This window comes from Triticum aestivum, chromosome 1A, assembly GCF_018294505.1.
Source record: "Triticum aestivum cultivar Chinese Spring chromosome 1A, IWGSC CS RefSeq v2.1, whole genome shotgun sequence".
Classification (NCBI taxonomy): domain Eukaryota; kingdom Viridiplantae; phylum Streptophyta; class Magnoliopsida; order Poales; family Poaceae; genus Triticum; species Triticum aestivum.
The window spans coordinates 76,356,023-76,377,841 of NC_057794.1; the positions used below are offsets into that span (position 1 = coordinate 76,356,023).

The 21,819-nt window shown below is 47.7% G+C and overlaps 1 pseudogene; it reads left to right on the plus strand.

The window, feature by feature from the left end:
* The first annotated feature begins 1,753 nt into the window (after positions 1-1,753).
* On the plus strand, positions 1,754-20,608 carry LOC123190918 (zinc finger CCCH domain-containing protein 4-like; annotated as a pseudogene).
* The last annotated feature ends 1,211 nt before the right edge of the window (positions 20,609-21,819 follow it).

The following is a 21,819-nucleotide window of genomic DNA, read 5'->3' on the forward strand; positions in this document are numbered from 1 at the left end:
CCCCCACCCCAACATCTTATCCACTACAACACCCTACCGCCGGGGTCCTTGGCGGTAGGCCCGCGCATCCTACCACCGGGGTCCTTGGTGGTAGGGGGCTTTTCCATGTCAGCGGGCGCAAACGACCGTCAGTGCCTACCGTTAACCTAGTGTCGAGGGGGGGGGGCTGGCGGTAGGGTGTATTAGACTACGGTCGGGCGGCGGTAGAAAAAGGATCAGATCCGGTTTTTTTAAATGAGGGTCAGATCCGGCTAAACCGCCAAAAGAGTCGGTTCAACATGTATGCTTGTATTCATCTTATTATCTTATTTGTGATTAATGACGTACGCAGTTAACTTAAAAAAACACCAAATTTGGCCGCCAGAAGCATCAAAATGATAGTAGCACTACCCTTGTCTCCTCGGAGTTGACACGCTGGTCAACATGGCAGTCAGCCAACTTGCCGTGCGCCGAGGTCCCGCTGTTGCCAGCTGTGAAAAACAGAGTGAATGGAAGTGAAAAGTAATTTGGGTTCGTAGCGGCGGGAGGCCGGGACTCGATCCTATGTGCGTGGGCCCGGTGTTGATGCACCACAGAGCAGAGGGTGCTGGTCACGTGCTCTCCTAGGCTCGGTCCACCGTCCACACACCGGGGGCTCCGCCTGCCCCGATTGTGAAAGAGGACATATGAGGGGTGATCGATCACAGTCCGCGAACACGCCCGGGTGCGTCAGTAGAAGTTTAAGGGTCTGGATTTGCTAAGTTGGGCAATAGATGCAGGGAATAGCTTTGCTAGAGCCATCCATCTCACGCGGAGGAGAGATACACTATCTTATTTGGGCTGCAATTGGGCCACCTAAGTTCTAGCATACGTTCAAAGAGAATTGTTTGATGTCCGTTCCTTATCTGACGTTGTTCGTCTACTAAAAAAGCGAATCAATACTGCCTACTGTGATGGATAAATCAATAGGTATTTGAGGCGTATATTACAGCTACCCGGGGCGGCCGCCCATACCTACCCCTACGCTGGCGTCGCCCCTGACTCTTTCTGGCACCGCAAGAAGAGGAGAATATTAGGTGCTCCAACGACTTAGGTGTTATCATGCTACAATGTCACAAAATTGAAAATTTGAAGTATGAAAAAAATTCTGAATGTTCACAAGATATAAGTGTGTGCAACCCTTAAAAATTTCAATTCCAAACTCAGAATACACATAGAGACACGACAAAGACAAATTCCAATGTGAATATTATCAATTTTTTTTGTCTTTTCGTGACACTATTTATGTTGCATTTGTCTCTTTTTTTAATCTCTATGTGTATTTTGAGTTTGGAGTTGAAACTTTTAGGGGTTGCACACACTTATCTTCATCTTGTGAACATTCAACGATATTTTTTCAGAATTTTTGATACTTCACAAAATTTCTCCCACCCGCTAGAAGCATCAAACCGAAGTAGGAGTAGCACCCTTGTCTCTTCGGAGTTGACGCGCTGCTCAACGTGGCAGTCAACCAACTTGCCCTGCGCCGAGGCCCCGCTGTTGCCAGCTGTGGAAAACAGAGTGAAAGGAAGTGAAAAGTAACTCGGCGGTAACTTGGTTTGTAGCGGCGGGAGGCTGGGACTCGATCCTTCGTGCGTGGGCCCGGTGTTGATGCACCACAGAGCAGAGGGCGCTGGTCACGTGCTCTCCTAGGCTCGGTCCACCGTCCACACACCGGGGGCTCCGCCTGCCCCGTCAAAAAGCTGCCACCCTTCTCACAGAGAGGGAAGGGAAGGGAAGGCCGCCCGCCGAGCGACGACAGCCCAAGCAAAAAGGCGCGGAGCCGAAACCTGCATTGCAAGGAGAGAAGGCCCTCGCCGCCGCCCACCTCCCCCCCTCGGGAGGCCGGCCATGGCGGAGGGGGAAGAGGAGGCGGCGCGGCCGCGGCCGACGCGCGTCGTGGAGGCTCTCCGCGGCAGGATCGTCCAGGCGGTGAAGGAGAACCGCGTGACGATCATCGTCGGGGGCACCGGATGCGGTAACTAGCATCCCCTCCCTCCTCTCTGCTTCGGCCGCTTGCTCGCGCTCTGGGCGATTCGTTGGTGGCGTGATGGTTCTGTGCCATTTGCGAAGAAGGCCGGCTCGCTTCCCGCTGCTGTCCGTTGGGTTTCCTCTGCCCGTTTGTTCGTTGGGGTTTTTGGGGGGGTCGCAGTGGGTGGCGTGGCGGCATTGAGGGTTTCGGAGCAGAGTTTCTGAGGGGTTGGGAGCAACTCCCGGAGCTCGGTTACAACTTCGATTAAGACCTTGGTCTCGGAGACCTCGTTCTCTTCGCAGGTTTTAGGGGGACCCGGTTGGTGGAGGATGAACACAGCAGGGGTTTGGGGCCAGGATGTTGCTGCATTTTTCTCGGTCTAGAGCGACCCCTTATTCTTCTAGCACAATTTTGTCTCGGATTCCCCTTTTCTTCGTATTTTGAATTTTGGTTTCCTCTGGCGCTAGTACGTGAGGGTCTTGGAGCAGAGTTTCGGCTGGATTGGGAACAACTCCTGAGCGACTGAAACCTTGGCCACGGGGTCCGTTGTCCCCTTCACAAGGGGAAGTGGATGATGAAGACGGCAGGGATTTTGGGGCGGGATGATGCTATATTTGTCTCGGTCGATGGCGACCCCTTCTTCTACGAATTTGCCTCGGATTTTCCCTTTTTCTTCGTATTTTGATTTCTCTGCTCTCTGGTGCTAGTACGTGTGGGGTTCAGTTCAGATTTGTTCATTGCTTGTTGCCTCCGCTTGCTGTAGATTTCGTGCTACACTCAGCTACATGCGTCGCTTCCATTTTATGGTGCTGATTCCATCCATGTGGCTTCCTTCACGTGATTCCAAGTGTCCGATTGCTCTGTTTGCACCAGCACGTTCAGTCTAAATTTGACATATTCTGTCCTGCGCTCAGATGTAAATTTAGGCCTTCATTTGTACTGATAATGTATATGGTCCCCTTGTTTATCTCGTTGTAGGAAAGAGCTCCATGATTCCCCAATTCCTCCTAGAGGAAAATCTGGAGCCCATTATGTGCACACTGCCCAGGAGGTTTGCGGTGGTGGCCCTTGCTCAAATGGTGGCTCAGTCTCGCAATTGGGAGCTAGGGGAAGAGGTTGGATATCATATAGGCCACTCGAATATGAGCAATCTCATCTCGACAAGGTAACTTCCTTCCTTGTGAATCAGTGGCCCCATCACATAGGCCATTCTAGGTAGTGCATTCATTAGAATATTCCTTCTACTTCTGTGTTGATCTCGACAGACATTATTGTGCAGACTACCGTAGCTTAGCCAGCCACATCAAGTATACTTGAAGGATCGGAACAGCCAGCCAATTCAAAATAGTCCACATACGACCTTTGGTGCTACGATTTTTGTGAAAATGGACATAGAATGCTTAGGAGCCTTAAAGAAATCAGTATGACTATATCTTCCAAACTGAACTGCAGGCAGTATAGATTACTCGTGGTAGGTTGACCCATGGCAGCTGAAAATGGAAAATCACCTTGTTTGAAAAAAAAACATGGAAAATCATGCTATACACATGTATTCCTTGAATCCTTGTTAATTTTTGTTATCCCACTTAAATATATGACTTGTGGCATGCACTTTTAGTACTAGTCATGCAGACATGTTTTAACATTCACATCTATATCCAGTTATCTACCTGCATTAATGATTTTGTTCGATTTTGCGTTTACTTATATTAGCAATTCAATACTGATTATTTCAAAATTAATAATGCATATGCATATACAAATAAAATATATTGCTTCTTATCTTTTAGGCTTTTAGCACCTGTCAGTTTGGAGTGTCATCCTTGCCTAGAATGAAATATAATGTCAGTTTCCTCATCTTCATTATACTGCTGAGGTAGGAGATGATCTGGATAGTTAGCATGCAGTTCAGTGATAATGGCAGCTTAATCTCTACTTTAGCTTCTCTGACTCCACATTTCCAACATATAGCCTTGTACGTTATTTTAAGTATCTTATCCATCTGAACCTCATGATCCATTCTTACCCACTTGACAATTTTGTTGTAAATCATTTCGGCTGCACTGCTATGGCATTGACTTTCAGTCTTGTTTAATGTATGAATCAGGTCAAAAATTGTCTTCAAAACAGCTGGTGTTGTGTTGGAACAAATGCGTCATAAGGGCTTTGCTGCATTGCAATATAAGGTTATCATTCTTGATGAAATTCATGAAAGGTCTGTGGAATCTGATCTTGTCCTTGCTTATGTCAAGCAGTTTATGATGATGACGAATGACTCAAGGTATGTACTCTGGTAACAAGCATCAGTGTATTCTATTCAGTTTTTTTATTTTTCATATTGATGGTTTCTGTCTACTATAGAAATGATCTCAACTCCTTCCTGCTGATTGCTAATACATGTCATGCCACTCTTCACATAGGCTAGTTTTGATGTCTGCTACCATTGATAGCACACAATATGTTGAGTACTTTAAAGATATTGGAAAGGTTGAACTGATTACCATCCCGAGCAGTTCATGCTCTAACTTCCAGAGAAAAGTCCAATATCTTGAGCAGGTATGTATTGATTCTTGCTCCAAAATGAAGTGAATTATCCTTGTTCACTGTCTAATATATTCCAAGTTGCATGATGTACCTTCTAATTTTTACAATATCTGAGTACCAAACATGCTGTAGTTTATGTATTTGCTTGTTCATGTATTTTACAACGGATTTAACATTCTGATATATTACTTGGTCATTTTCACATATTTTATTTTCGCACCATAACGCGCCAACTTCATTACTGTTATTGTTTCTATTATAATAATTATTAATGCTGTCAGTAATAGAAAAAAAGTAGTAGCACTAGTAGCAATGGTGGGATGGAGGAGTACCTTTCCTGGACCATCTTTGTTTGTCAATTTTTTACACAATCAATATGTTAGGTTAACACCTTCTACTTTGCTCCCTTACTATTGCTTATCACCTGATAACAATGGAATGCTGTTCAGATTGTTGATATTCTGAAGATGGATTCTGAAACTGAATCACCCCGGACGAAGTATTGCCCTGGACTAGATTGCAAGGCAGAAGCTTATCTTAGTCCTGACGTGTATCAACTTATCAACAAGTTATTGTTGCACATACATGAAAGTGAACGAGACACTGAAAAGGGTATTTTGGTTTTTCTTCCAACATACTATGCATTGGAGCAGCAATGGGATGTGTTGTCTGGTTGTTCAATTTTCAAGATACATATTCTTCATCGCAGCATTGACACTGATGAAGCTCTTGAAACTATGAAGGCCTCAAAGTCTTGCCGAAAGGTAAAAGTTGTTATATTCCAATATAACTTAGTAGTTCAACTGCATGTTTTATACCTGAAATACCTGCCCGTACTTTTAAGCTATGTGGTGCTAGTAGTGAGGCCTAATGCTAAAATTAGAGCGTAATGCACATGGAGTAATAGTATTTATGGAACGTATGGACTAGGGTACGTATTCTATGCAATATTTACGGAACTGAACATGATAATCGAGACCTTGATACTATGTGGAATAGCAATTTGTGTATTCCCATGCTCTCTAGGCCAAGTACATGTACAGGTGGTATATATGGTATACCACAAACACGAATACTTACAGGTGGTATATGTGGTATACCACAAACACGAATCCCGGACTATCTCTAACATATAATATCACTATCATTATTTGCTAACTGCCATTGTATTGTTGCAATGGCTAATTGCCAAAACGACATTTCTCTTCATTTTCGGGATAGATCCATTTTCCTACCACCGGTCGGCAACATATGGATTCCAATTTTGTTTATTTTTCCACCATGTGCCTTATCCAATGTAAGGACCAGGGATCAGGCCTCACTTTTCTGGGGGAATAATAACATCGAAAATAAATGAATTCTGATTCTGGGAGATGGTGTGTGGAGGAGTGGTGTGCTGGAGGACCTTTGTTTAGGATATTGTAGCATCCAGTATCTTTAACCCCCTCCTTGTTTGGAGTTGCTAATCATCATCATCATTAGTTAAGTTTGGAACAAAATTGGATCAATATAAATCATAGCGATCAGTTACATTTACACTGTAGCTAGTTTGAGGATCTTTTGGATCACAAGAATATCGCAAAAAAATCGAGAGGCTTTGCATAGATCAATAATAATAGCCTAGATTCCTATGAAGAAAAACTCTCCACTTCAAATTGAACTCCGTACTTGTCTGTATACTCAGACAGTCATTTAAAATATTTGCATAGATTTCGTTATAAAACTATCCATATGTAGCATAGCATCACATGGGGCAAATTCTACAGGATAGATACATTCATAGGGTATACGCAAAGCTTGTATCCACTATCAAAGATCTAATGTGACAAAACTTCATGATAAGTTCTGTATTTGACCCCTAAAGTTTGCATCGTAGCACTTGTCACCCTCTCACTTCACATTTCCTAGAATTTGATTCTGTACTGGTACTGTACTAGTAGGCACACGTTGTACTATACGAAGTACAGTCAGACCTGTGTTTTGATCCTTGGCCACAAGGGCACCAGTGCGGCTGCCCCCTACTAGTATTAGTCTATAAATCGACTATGGTAACCACAGAAGTTTTCTGAGGGAAGGTAACCACAGAAGTTTTCTGAGGGAAGGTAACCACAAAAATTGTAACTGAATGAATATAACAGGATGCATGAGAGGTGAAATTTAGCATGGATGCATACAATGTTTACATAGTTGGAGCAATGTCCTCTTATCTTGCAATGAACTATCCTTTCACTCAGTCAGTCGAATCTTTTAATTGCAGGTTATACTGGCGACAAACATGGCTGAATCGTCTGTCACTATTCCAGGAGTTGCTTATGTTATTGATTCCTGTAGATCATTGCAAGTCTACTGGAATCCAGTCAGGAGAATTAACTCAGTTAAGCTTGTATGGATTTCCAAGTCCCAGGTTAATATCACAAAATACTGATGCTATTTATATTAAACTTACTTTGGACACTCAAGTTTGATACTAGTTATAACTTTTCTAGGCTGAGCAGCGGAAAGGCAGGACAGGCCGGACCTGTGATGGTCAAATTTTTCGCTTGGTAACAGAGCCATTTTACAACACCTTTCCTGATCATGAAAGCCCTGCCATTTTAATTTTATCCATAAGAGAGCAAGCACTCATGATATGTTGTGCAGAGTCCAGAGCTATGAATGACCCCACCGGTAATTTTTCTCTGCAATTCAACTAATCTTGATTGATGTTTCTGTGCTGGGATTATGAACGTAAAATATAGTGCGAAAACAAGAACAGTGAACTAAAGGAGCAATTCTAGAATTCTGTGACCTTGATGCATCCTCCTCACTTGTACTTATGGGCTTTGTGCAACTTGCTCTTAACAACAGTATGATATTTCTTTCAACGAGAATGATCTGCATCATCTGTACTATTGTTAATGTGTTCACATCTTTCTGCTGTACTGTAGAGTGTGACAAAGAATTAGTGCAATATCTACACAGAAGTTTCTAGGAAGCTTTGGTTAGCTAGGTTTGTGGTGCATTGCTTTCATCTTCTCTTTTAAGAGAATAGGCTTCTTCTTTGCGTCTATCTAGTAACCATATTATATCAACTAAGGAATGCCGGTGACAACGAGAGATATAGAAGAGGATCAGAGCAAATTCTACTTGTAGTTAACTAAGATGAGTGTCTGAACTACCAATTCTTGATTGGATCTGGGAATTCCAGTAACTGCTAGTTTCTGCTGCACTGGAACTGCTGGTTCCTTGCTGGGATGTTGAACCAGATACAGATTAATACAATAGTCACTCCTGTTTAGTTTATAGTTCAGCAATTGAATAATTAGACTCATGCGGTCCTCTTGTCTTCCTCCAGTTTTCCACAGGCTGTTCCTGTCCTCCTAGAGAAAATCATGCACCATTCTGCATGCAGTCAGTCACCGTGCTTCCATGAGCAAAAATTCATTCGCGGGTGCAGCAAGAGATGAGCTAATATACAAATCAGCGACAGAATTTACATAGGGAGCCAAGATGACCTTAGACCTGGTTGATTAGGTCTATGTATAATGTATTAGCATTTTCAAAAGGACATGGATAAGTAGAAATCTACGATCTGAGTAGGATAAAGATAATCAAGCCCGTTGCTGTCGATACAGATTTCCTTTGCCATCATTAGCCACTTTTGCTTCAAGGTTTGTAATAATTGTTATAGCGCCGTACTGAGGCAAAAACCCTTTACAGAATTATCACTGTGCCCATCTTAAGACATCAGAATTATCATTTATTTTTTCAAATTTTCAAGATTGCCTACTTAGTCATCATTGTAGTAAGAATTCCCGTTTTGATGCTCATTAGTTGGATTGTTCGTATTTAAATATTTAATCCAGTGTCCCCAAGTGTGCATTTTTTTAACACTTTATACAGCCATTGCTATATAGATGTGACTTCTAAATTCTATAATAATTTGTTACGTATTTTTTTGAGAAAATTCAAAGCTTGCGTCTTGATGAATTGGATATATATAAATAGTAGTACTATTTACAAGCCCAAGTTGGCTAGGGTTACAATTGTGCGCAAAGAAAATTAATGGAAATCTCAAGAACATGAGAGGGACACCTTTTAAGACCTAGTGCTCCCGCGCACGCCCAGTTCACCTCGTCCTCCTTGATTTGATAGACTAAGCGTAGATGGCAAGGCTGATTGCAGTTGAATGTGCAGCCGTTCCTGTGCTTCCAGATCATCCCAATAGCTGAGGAGTACATGGAAGCTAGGGCATTTCCTTACCGGCTTTGGAGTGGTGCTGTGTGCTGTGAACCACTGTTCAATGATTCGAAGGGGTACTTGCCGGGTCTTGGCGGGCATCAGGTCGATCACAACCAAGAGAGGAATTCGTTGCAGGTCCACAGCACAAAGCGGTAGTCGACTAGCAGGTGCCTCATTGTTCAGCGTCTGGTCGCAGAATAAATAGGCAGCACATGTTGCAGTCCATGGCCCGCCCGCTGCTCCACCGTCCAGCATCGGTTGAGGCTAGCGAGCCAGACAAAGAACTTGACTTACGACTTACGACTTACGAAGCCTTTTATCCCAAACAAGTTGGGGTAGGCTAGATATGAAACCCTTTCATGAGGACTTCCCAGGAGGTCACCCATCCTAGTACTACTCTCACCCAAATGGGTTTCATACCCAAAAGACTGGCTAGTTTTTACGTTGGCTCGCCAAGCCGATCACAACCCTTAGATATGAAACCCTTTCACGAGGACTTCCCAGGAGGTCACCCATCCTAGCACTACTCTCGCTCAAATGGGTTTCATACCTATGGGACTGGCTAGTTTTTACGTTGGCTCGCCACGCCTATCACAACCCTCCTCCTTTACCCGGGCTTGGGACCGGCTATGCCTAGAAGACATAACTTGACCTTATAATAATTTGTTATTGAAGTTAGAAAAAACACCAAATACTTCTTTGCATATTAGTCAGCAAGATCTTAAAAAACAGAGTACATGCATTTAAAACAAAACATATTTGGGTATGTGGGATCATTATACACTGTGTAACTCTTCGTATATATTTATTTTTTTTGACGAAAAAGCAGCATGGTGCTGATTTTCATTGATGTAGAGGTAGGAGCAAACAGTTACAGGGAACTGGGAAAGAAGAAAAATACGAAAGAGGAAGAGGCAGAAACATGGTAGGCGCCAGATGCCCAGCCTAAATACACTGGCGAAGCGACCTCGAGCTTAAGGCGGCTCAAAGAAAGTGGCCATGGGTGCCAGTCCTGCCTGTACCCACATCCTGGCTTCGTCAATGATTCTGGAGTGAACTTGAGACGCTGTGCCGGTCTTGGCGTTGAAGATCCTGTCGTTCTGCTCCTTCCAAATGCACCAGGAGACCAGCAAGCAGGTGGCCTTCCAGGTAGCCCTTTTGGCTCGCGGGAGTGACCGTGTCTGTCTTCTGAACCGCGTCCGCAATCGGGTATCAGTAGGCATCGCCAGGTCCGAGAAGGGGCTGCCCAGAGAGCTTGCCGTTTTTGACCAAACCTGCATAGAGAACGGGCAGGGCGCGATGAGGTGGTGCGCCGTCTCCGGTGCCGCCCGGCAGAGCGGGCAGACCGGGTCATGCGGTATGTGCCATCGTTGGAGGTTGTCCGCCGTCAGGCACTTTCCTCGCAGCAGAATCCAGGCAAACGATTTGGCACGCGGCGCCGTCTTGGCCGACCAGATGATCTCATTGTCGTTGTTTGGGATGGCACCCTGGAACATCTTGTGATATGCCGAGGCAGCCGAGTACTTGCCATCTGAGGTCCATTTCCATGTCATGCTGTCCTGCACCCCGTCGCCGAGCGTGATTGCCGAAGCTGCCTCCCAGAGCTCGCAAAGTTGGTGCAACACTGTGGCGTTTGGGTTAGGTTTGACGTATCTCAGCCAAGCGTTGCCCTCGGTGGCCGCACGGAGCATAAGCCGTCGCCCGTTGCAGTGCGCAAAGAGCTCCGGCCAACGGTCAGCCGGCCTGCACCCCTGTGCCCAGTGCGAGCGCCAGAAGCTCGTTTTCCTTCCGTCGCCGATGACTATCTCCGTGGATGCTCTGAAAATACCCTCAGCCGCTGGGTCATGGGGTAGCACCAACTCGCGCCAAGGCCTGGAGTCATCGATCCAACTGTTCCAGTACTAGCGAGCGCAGAGTGCGGCCCCTTGGCGCTGCAGATCGTGCACCCCAAGGCCACCAAACTCGCGCGGCCTGCAAACCTGCTTCCAGCTCACGAGTCACTTGCCGCTCGGCGAGGACTCGTCTGCCGCCCAAAGGAAGCCTCGTCTCAGCCTATCGATCATTTTGAGGAACCAAACGGGCGGCGCGATCGCCATGATCCGGTAGATGGCCATGGCAGTTAGCACCGATCTGACCAATTCGGCACCGATCTGACCAATTCGATCCTGCCCGGGAGTGCGATCAGCTTGGCCTTCCATCCTCTTAGTCTCTTTGCAAGGCTGTCTATAACCGGCTGCAAGTCCTCCCTCCTCAATCTTGTATCCGAAAGCGGCAGGCCGAGGTATGTGATTGGGAAGGCTTTGGACTTGCAATCCGTTTCTACCACTGCCTTCCCGATCTGATCCTCCGTGCACGCTATTGGTGTAGCCGCACTCTTTGCCCAGTTGGCCCGTAGCCCAACGACTGATTGGAAGAGATCCAAGAGAGTGATGGCGGCGTGCATCTCATTCCGCGAAGGGTTAATGAAGAGCACGATGTCATCAGCGTACATCGAGATTCGGTGAGGCATAGGGACCGTGCCAATTGCAGGGAGGACCTGGGCTCGGCTGGCCGCTTCGATGAGCCTAGCAAGCGAGTCCATGACAATGACAAACAGGAGCGGGGAGAGGGGATCGCCCTGGCGGAAGCCTCTGCGGTGGTAGATTGTGTCAGATAGATCACCGTTGATGCCAATTTTGGTTGACGATGTTGCTAGCAGGCTTGCAATCCAATTGGTCCATCGGCGGCCAAATCCTCTCGCACAAAGCAGATCGATCAAGAACTCCCAAGAGACAGTGTCAAAGGCTTTTGCAAGGTCGATCTTGAGCAGAATGGCCGGCGTTTTCTTCATTTTCAGGGTTTTGATCATAGCCTGCACGTACATGAAGTTGTCTAGGATAGATCTCTCCTTGATGAAGGCGCTTTGACATGGGGCAACTAGCCCCTCCATTGCTGGCTGTAACCGTCGAGCAAGGATTTTCGCTATGAGCTTTGCCACATTGTGTATCGGGCTAATTGGTCTGAACTCCGTCAGTTGCGAGGCACCTTCCCTCTTGGGCAGTAGGATCATGACGGCCGTGTTGAGGGCCTGCAGGTTCGCAGAGTTGCACCCGACGAACTTGGAGATGGCAGCCATCAGGTCTCCCTTGATGATGGGCCAGCATCTCTGGTAAAACAAGCCCGTAAATCCGTCCAGCCCAGGCGCTTTCTCTGCGTTGAAATCATTGATCGCATCTAACACTTCCTGCTCCGAGATGTCGCTTTCCAGGTACTGCAGAATCCCGTCATTGGGCAAGTACTGTAGGGCCTCAAAGTTTAGAGTCGCCGACCGTGGCGCAGGCTGCCCTAGCAGGTCGGGGAAGAAATCACAGGCGAGTTGAAGCTTCTCTCCTTGCTCAGACACATGTTGGCCCTGGTGTAGGAAGGATTGAATGTGATTCTTTCTCCGTCTTGAGGCCTTCATGTGAAAGAACTTGATGCAAGCGTCTCCTTCTCTGACCCAGATCACACGCGCCCGCTGCCTCCAGAACGATCGCTGCAGTGCGCTGATGCCCAACAGCCGGACTTTCAGGTTGTTGCGGAAACGGTGCTCATCGATCGTCAAATCCCTCGAGTCTCTGGCCTTGTCTAATCTGTAGATCAGCTCATTGATCACGTCTAGGGCGCTGCTCATTTGGTTCAGGTGCCGGCTGTGCCACGCCTTCAGAGCCCGGGCCACCCGTCCCAGCTTGGTGTGCAAGACCACATACGCGTCAGGCGACAGAACCGGCTGCTCCCATGCCGCCGCGACCACGCCGTCAAAGCCCTCGAGCTTGGCCCAGAAGGTCTCAAATCGGAATTTTCTGCTGTGCTTGAACTCGGTGTCACAGGATAGCAGCAACGGGCAGTGGTCACCGACGGCCGAGGATAGGCCCTGGAGAAGGCAGGAGGGGAATAGGTCGTGCCATCCATCATTGAATAGCACCCGATCGAGCTTCACTTTCGTTGCATGTTGTTGCTCGTTGCTCCAGGTGAAGGATCGACCATGGAGATACAGGTCCTTTAGCTCCATGTCGGAGATGAAATGGCGGAACGCGTTCATCATCCTGCGATTGACCCGATTGTTGGATTTGTCAGCCGCCTGACAGATGAGGTTGAAATCGCCAGCACAGATAGTTGGGCCCGGGTTCGCAGTCATCGCGGCTCTTAAGTCGCCCAAGAAGCTGATCTTGTCTGCATCAGCCTGCGGTCCGTAGACACCAATGACTCGCCAGGCCTTCCCTGACCTCGGATGACAGCAAGCAGCGGAGATGAAGGACGGGGTGCAGTGCGACGAGGAGACGGTGATCTCATTGTCTTTCCAGGCCATGATAATCCCTCCCCGAGTACCAACAGCCGGTTGAAAGCAGAAACCGGTGAAAGCAGGCCCGCAGCACTCTGTGACAAACTCTTTGGAAACCTCAGAAACCTTGGACTCTTGAAAGCACATGAACGATACATTAAACTGCTGCTCTAATCTCCAAACTACACCTCTCCTAGCAGCTGAGTTCAAACCTCTAACATTCCAAACTAGCAAAGGACAGCTATCCATGGGAAACTACAACAGATGGACGCAGAACGCCGATGGCTGCCCTAGACGGCAGGGGCGGAAGCAGCACCAACCACAGTCGCCCTCACTCTCGGAGCAGCAGCCAGCGCCGTGAGGGCCTCAATCTGGGCTAGGGTTAGCGGGCGGTCGAAGGAGAGCTCGTAGCGGCGCATGGCGTCTTCCTCGGGCGCTCCAATGCCAAGCTTCTGCATGATGAGCTGTTGCACCCGGGCCACCGCGTTGAGGGTGGCGGTTGCTTGGGAGGCCAGGCGCCCAGTGCGCCTAGGGTTGGAGATCGGCGAGCGCCGGCGGTGTGGCGCCCTCTTCTGAAGCGTGGGGCGCGGTAGGATGGGAGGAGCCAGCGGCAGAGCGACGTCAGCGACGAGCTGGTCTACTGCCGACCGCGGCCCCTCCACGCCCCCTGCCAGCGGGCCCTGGCTCTCCGGGCCTAGGGCGCATGCACGGTCGAGACGATCCGACACATGCATGGGCGAGACCGCACCTGTGCCCTCGTGGGCCCCTTCCGACAGCGCCCCTTCCGGGGCCACCAGCTCCTGGCGACCCGGTGCAAGCGTGGCTGTGGCCACAGCCGAGACCTCTGGGGCCCCTTTCGTCAGTGTCGCGGCCCCATGCAGCTGGCCGGCTCGTTGACCTGGGCCTCCATGCCTGGTGAAGTGAGGGCCCCCGACATCTGGATCAGCCCGAGGGCGCTGGACAGTGGCGCCACAGGGTCCACCTGACCATGCAGGGCTGGCAGCACAGCAGCACCTGCCTGAGAAGCAGCGCCCACCCCCCCAGACGAAACACGAGAAGGGATTGCTCCCTCTTGGCTGCCGAGGATGGGCCCATGAGGGTTTGCCCGGATGGGGGTCAGCGGACGCTGCCAAGTGTCAGCCCGCGCCTGGTCGCATGGCGCATGCGCATGCACGTCGGGGAGGGCGCTGCCCGTGGCCGCGCTAGGGCAGACCGCAGCTGAGCCGCCCGAGCCCGCTGCGTCCAAGCCCGCCGCCGCCAAGGGGGAGACGACCGAGCCACCGTTGAGGAAGCCCACGATCTTGTCGTCGGAGATGATGGCCACCTGCCGGCCTTGGTATGGTCCACCCCCCGCGGCCTCCAGGCGGGAGAAGACCGAGGTGCGCCAGGTAGCCGAGCGGGAGCCGTCGATGCTTCCCCGCGCCCATGGCAGAGGACGCACGCCGAGACGCTCCCCCTCCCGACCAGCCCGCGGCCCACCACCGGTCATTGGGGCGGCGAACTCCTCGAGCTCGTCCAGATGCACTAGCACCAGACCAGCCTGGACGCGCGGACAAAGGGGCAGGGGCGTGGAGTGGTCGACGGTCTGGAAGAAGCCGGCCGGGAGGCGGAGGTGGTCGAGGGGGTCAATGTTGCGGCGTGGTTCGTGCGTGCCGAGCTCCACCCAGTGCGGCAGCTTGTCTGGCGTCTCCACCCAAGCGTAGAGCACGAAGAAGGATGTCTCGGTTTCGTGGAGCGACGACGTCGATCCGGACCATGGGCAGCATCTTAGCGACCGCCGCGAGCGACCAGGACTGCAGCGGCACGCCCTCGAGGAAGAGGCGGGCCCGGAAGCGCAGCGTCTTGAGCTCGGAGCGGGTGCGTTGCGACCAGTCCTTGACCGCGAACAGCGAGCCCTGGTTGTCGTGGAAGACGCCGCGCTCGAAGACGGTGTCGCGCCAGACGGGGTCGGTGAAGCGGGCGATGAAGGAGTCGAAGTAGAAGGAGACGAACACTGTTGTCGGGGGCAGCTCGGGAACTCCGCCATGATGGCATCCTTCACCCTGGCCGGGTACATCCCCTCGGCGACCACCGAGATGAGCAAGGCGGTGGCGCGCAGACGGACCTCCCGGTCCGCCATCTCCTGGGTGAAGTCGAGAAGGACTGTGGAGCCGAGCGGCCGCCGCTCCGGGGCGCCAAGGCCAGGCTCCGCCGGGGCCTGGGATGAGGCGGCGGGGAGGGACGACGCCATTGCAGCCGTGGTGTCGGGGAAGACGAGCCGCTGGTGGATCGGCAGACGAGCGGCCGACGAAGGCCCGGCGGGAGCTCGGGGGCGGGGTTGGCGGGGGCCGTGAGGTGGTGGTGTTGGCGGGTTGCGGCGCAGTGGAAGTGGTGGTGGTGGTGGCGGACTACGGAGCGGTGGGAGCGGGTGGCGTGGGAGGTGCTTGGAGCGACAGCTCCGGCGCAGGTGGCCGAGGCGCTCGCAGTGGATGCAACGGACACGGCTTGAGCAGCGAACGGTGGGGTGGGCGGATTCGAGGCACCTGTGGCAGCGGCCGGCAAGGTTGGCTTTGTAGGAGTAGTGGAAGTGGTGTGGCGTCGCGGCTGTAACTGGTGGAGGCGATGCCTTGCCCCGCCTCCGGGAAACCAGCTGCCAGGCCGCCCCCCCATCCCCATTGATGGCCCTGGGCGGATCAGGCGCAGCAATAACCATCGCCGCAGGCGAAGATCCAGCGGTAGCCGAAGACTCGGGCGCGTGGGGCGCCGGCGCGGCTTCAGAGGCCGGGATCTCTGTCTCTCCCATGCCGAACCGGACGACCGAAGCATATGACCGCGGGGTCGAAGGCGAGCCGTCCCCCTCAGATCCGCTGTCTGAGAGGCAAAGGCGTGCCTCCGAGCCAGGCGTGCCCGGGAAGTGCGGCGAGGCTGGCAGCGCGGGGCTAGCCATGCGGCCTGTTGACCGGCAGGCGGGGTAGGGCACGGTGGGAGTCGCCGTGGCCAAGGTGGCCACGGGCGGGGAGCGGCGGCGCGGAGCGGTGCCCTAGCTGCTGCACGACAATGTATCCTGTCGGAGAAGATGTATATATTTATATTAAGCTAATATTCTCACTCTTTATTGAAAAAGGTAATATTATCACTAACTGTCACTCTTTGTCGCCAGTCCTGCTGCAAAAAATTCTCAATCCACCAGAGTCTGCTGTTATTAAAGATGCACTAGAGACTCTTGTTCAAATTGATGCGGTTCAGCCAGCTTTGAGTGGAGGGTATCAGCCCAGTTTTTATGGCTATTTGCTCAATAGTTTGCCGTTATCGTTCCATGCTTCTGTTCTTACCCTGAAATTTGGTGAGATGGGGTATCTCCATGAAGGAATCCTGATAGGCATTATGTTGGACATCCAACCACTTCCTATACTGCAACCTTTTGGTGATCAAGCATTGGTACGTTCTAGTTACATCAATTGAGATGCTTGTATCCCCAGGTTCTATTAAAAACAATAGAACATGCTTATATCCTAATTTATGTTTTACAGCGCAAGAAGATTAGAGACAATTACTTTGATGAGGGTAGTTCTCAACAAATTGGCAAGAAGGAAGCTACACTCATCGGAAATCTTCGGGCATTTCAATTTTGGCAGTACATGTTTAAGGTACATCCTATCTTATCTGTAACAAAATAACCTGTACATTGGTTGAGGGCCTTTTTGTTAGTTGTTTCTTTTTGAAATTTCTAGTATTAACTTTCAAGTTGACGAGGTGTTTTGGCTCCTAGGTGCATATGCACCCATTGTCTAAATACACATTTTGAAAAGTTGAAAAATTCGGAACAATAATCCTGCGGGTATATCCGGACATTCTATGTATATGCACAAAGTTTCGGTGAAAAACGACGTTTTTGTGGCTTGTGTAAAAAAGATAAAGAAATGCAAAATGAATAGTTGTAATGAAGCATCAGAAATTGTCTTTTTTACACAAGCCACAAAAAACCTCGTTTTTCACCCAAAAACTTTGTGCACGCGCATAGAATGTCCGGATATACACGCGGGATTTTTGTTCAGAATTTTTCAACTTTTCAAAATGTGTATTTAAACAATGGGTGCATATGCACCTAGGTGCCATTGCCAATTTCCGCTTTCAAGTCCTTTTTACTAACAATTACAAATATAAACGCTCATTATCTTTTTATATCCTTTTCTGGTAGTACCTTTCCTAATGGATGGCTAATGCTAGGATGATATATCATGGGCCTTAATGAAAATTATTATTGATTAACCAAAATGTACTTATTTTTTGGATTCTGTTAGCACTATTTTGTTTTCACTAAAGTTACATGTTCTATTTTTTTCCAGGATAAGTTTCATCTGGAGTACCTGATAAATATAGCCAAGAACGAAGAATCAAATGCATCTGGGCCCTTGATCTTGAAAAATGAAGAAGACTGGTGTAGATTTCACAATCTCGTCCCGAAAGCACTTAACAACATCTCTGAAATCTGTATGTCCTTTAACTTGTGATAAAAAGTTTGTGAAGTGTATTTTGTACTAAGAGTAGGTACTCCCACTAGCAGTGGCGGAGACAGGCCTAGGGCAGTTGGGGCTATAGCCCTAGGCCTAGTGATAATAGCCTTTGTAATTTCTTGTTAGAATAATATATGAAAAATCACTAAAGTGCATCATTTAAGATAGCTTAGCCCTAGGTATAAAACCCTGTGCTAGCTTCGCCACTGCCCACTAGTATATGTGTTTTGATTGCACAATTTGCATCTATTGATGTGCGCCAGATACTCTTGCATTATCATAGTTTTTCCACTAAAAGTTTGAAAATGTACATAAGATGGTAGAAAGGGTTGGCTGCTGTAGCCTGCTGTGTTATACATCAGTGTTTTCTGTTCCTACAAAATATACATACTTCGTGTGAGGACCTACTCCTGGAAGTGCAAATATCAAAATGCTTTCCAAAAATACAATACATGGATATTTCTTGTTGTTAACTGTTCCTTTTAAACAGATGATGATATTATGAGCACACTGCACCGCTTAGGCCTCCTTTTCTTCAGAAAATCATTCCTCCAAAGTACCTTCAGACCTTTGATTTCCACCATGCATGTCGTGACCCTGAATTGCCGGAGCCAGAGCATATGCCTTCATTCTCGTTGGAAGCTGATAATTCTCATTTAGATTCACAGCGGAGGTGTGCTTCACACCCATATATTTCCGCAACTGATTTTGGAGCCACTGACATTGTTAATGGCCTGAAGAAGGCTATCAAAGAGGTGAGTTGTATTATATAACTTTATGCATTGTCAAGTTAGCCGTATACAAGACATAATGTAGAATAAATATTTTCTCCATGCAAACATAATGCTTCTTGATTGGTTCACAGATGAAAATACAACTTGCAGACGAACAAGTTGTTGGTAATGCTCAACCAGCCTTTGGAGGTGAGAAGTGGGTGGAGTATGTTAACAACACTTTTGAGGAATACAAAGGCCCTTTTAACAATTCAGCTGATGACCCCAAACCAGCATGCAAGTTCTTCCTCACATTAAAGGTAGACTGTTGCGGTCTTTCATGCTATTTTCACCTGTCCTTTCTTCCCCACGTCATTTGCAGGAAATGTTATTTGGCCATTTTTCTCCGTGTGTTGAATAAGATATTTTATTGAAGGATTGCCCTATTTTCATATCTGAAATTGTAGTAACCACAATCCCTGCAACATAGTACATCATGTTATAACCAGCCGGATACAGACCAACTGAACTCCAAAGATCCTAAAGATTCTACTGAAACTACTTGATAACACTTTTCCCTGCCTCAGCGAAGGACTTGACATGTTCTTTAATGTGATATTACCCTATGAATTAATAAAATGTAACACATTGATGAAACTATGAATAAAGTGGTGGTGACAGGTCAAATGACATTGACAACAGTGATACTATAACAACATGCATTTAGTTAAAATTGTACTCCCTCCGTTCCTAAATATTTGTCTTTCTAGACATTTCAAACAGACTACAACATACGGATGTATGTAGACATATTTTAGAGTGTAGATACACTCATTTTGCTCCATATGTAGTCACTTGTTGAAATCTCTAGAAAGACAAATATTTAGGAACGGAGGGAGTATGTACCTAACTGCATGTACTCCCTCCATCCCAAAATAAGTGTCTCAACTTTGTACTAACTTCTGTACGAAGTTGTACTAAAGTTGAGACACTTATCTTGGGACGGGATGGAGGGAGTATATGTTAAAAAAAACTGCAGGTTTATGTTAACTTGGTATTTTGACAACTCGATGGGTATGAATTAAACTTCTTTCTTCTGACATGTTGTTCCTTTGATCAGGGTTGTATAAAGGGCAGCTCTTGTTCATTTCCACATGATTGTGACTCTTTGATCTCTTCATCAGTTGCATCTAAAATAAACCCAGAAGAACTACCCTGGCGTGCTGACATAGGTTGGACACAGTTGCTGACTAGAGGTGAAAATGGTCACATTCTTGTCGTGAATGACAAAAATCTGAAGTTCTCCCGTGAACTTCGTAAGATAGTTGCCCGCACACCTTATCTGCGTTCGGCTGAGCATAATGCAGTTGCAAACAACCTCAGCATAGTCCTGAATGTCCCTGATCCTTCTCATCTAACTATTGGAGGTGAACATGAACTACCAGTTCCTTGGACGAAATTACAGCGGATTATTTTGTTAGATGATTATGGTTCTGGTGAAGCAATCAGCCACCAACTATTGCAGAAGTTCTTTGAGTATATTGCCATCAAGATCTTGCCGGAAACATTATCTGGTTTGCAGGTCATCGTGATCATGAATAACACAAAATTTGTTAAGATACAGGTACGCCATTTGTTAAGTTCTATCACAAATCCGAAGTTTGATTCACACACATGACAGTAAAATAATCTTGGTGTGCATGGCTCATGGTATAGTTTATTTATTTATTTGCTGGTACCTATGTCCTGTTTTAACATTTGAGAATTACCTTCCGAATCTCAGCAACAAGCAACATTTTTTATCAGTCCACTGCCAAAAATGACAGACATTGGCTGCTGTTTTTATAGGTGGAAAGAATGGCAAGAGAGTGTTTCTTCTTTCTGGGTGAATCATTCCTATTAAATGGAGTGCCCCTTGGATGGTTTCCGTGCACCCGTCAACAAGATGGGCGAGTAGCAGGACCAGTTGCTTACGTTTTCAACATGCATCCTCCATCCGCACGGCGATTTTGCGACACAGGAGAACTGAGTGCCAAGTCCTCTGCAGAGACTAGTTAGGCCAGTCTAGGTTATACGCATATTAATAGCTACTCCCAGGTCAAATCGTTTTGCAAGCTGGAAGCTTGTACAGAAATATTATGGCACACTAGCTACGATGGATACGGTAGGCACTGCGCTGCGACTGCTAACTTGGGTTTTAATGTCGTCGCTGCTCTAATTTTTGTTAGATGTCCAATTGGCATGTAAGTGCCTTGAAAGTTGTTATATGTTCATTTGGAAAGTGCCTCCAAGGCATGGAGCCATGGAATCCCACTATGTGATAAACCATTATATAACTATGTCAATTTGCTTTTTAGAAGTCAATTCGGTTTTGATCTGGACGACCTTGGATACTTTAACGTGTTGTAGCGAGTCCTTGTGCAAATGCAAGAACATGAAAAAATATCAAAACCTCAAGAAACAACAGGAGCAGATCAACTTGGGGGAGGGGTGCCTGAAACTTAGTAACTAAGGAGCTATATATACCGGGTCAAACAAGAAACAATATATATGTACCCACACGACTGCACACCAGTGACAGCAAAATTTACTCAATATCCAACCTACTAAAGAGACCAAGCAATTTCTTGCTTGTACACAAGAAATAAATAGCACACATACCCGTTTATTGCGTAAGGCCTTTGTCACGCCCCAAAACATAGCAGTGACAATTGCCACATGCTTATAAATTCAATTCAAATTTATAAGCATGTTAGGCCATCATGTTAACAAAGGTAGTACACTGGGATCATTTTTATTCATTATCATAGAAACGACTACAAGTGTTCTTGCTAGTACATGCATGCAAGTTTCTTTATTTCATCCCCTCCCGTAGTACTACTTCTACTGTTCATCATCATTTCAATTGCTCATCTCTGCAAAAATAAATAAGATAGCAAGAATGAGTATGATGACATACTCAGCAAGCACACATGTAGCAGGGAAAATATATGTGACACCGGAAGCAAGTATATGGATTAGCCGTAAGAAAAGAAAAGAAACAAGAATGGTAGAGAAAATAAAGATGCGCTTAGAAATAATAATTTTGGCATCACACATGACCGCAAGCTTCCCGACCCGGGAGTCACAGGGATGAGATTTCACGCTTTTACACTTTTAAGAGGGGTACTCCGACGTCAACAGTCTCAACTGGAACCACACAGGCTCTAGTTGAGCAAGATTCTTTTACCCGCTAAGACCCGACTACCCGACCTTACTAGTGTCGATCGCTCCTACGGATCCATCATCGACACGCTTCCGAACGGGTGTCGTTCTTGGTGGAGAACCTCGACAGTCCCATACCTGTACTGTGACCGGCACAATGTTTTTGCCGTCGTGATGCCTTAGTGTTAGATTTTTCATTAGGACTGGAACATTAGAAGAGGAAATATTATCTCAAAAGATCACCGATATATCATCTCTAGCTTCTGCACAAGATTAGCTAGTCTTGCATTGACATGGAGTATGTGAGCGCGGGCGTACAGGCGCTCGTTATCTGGGCTGTTCAGAACTGCTTCG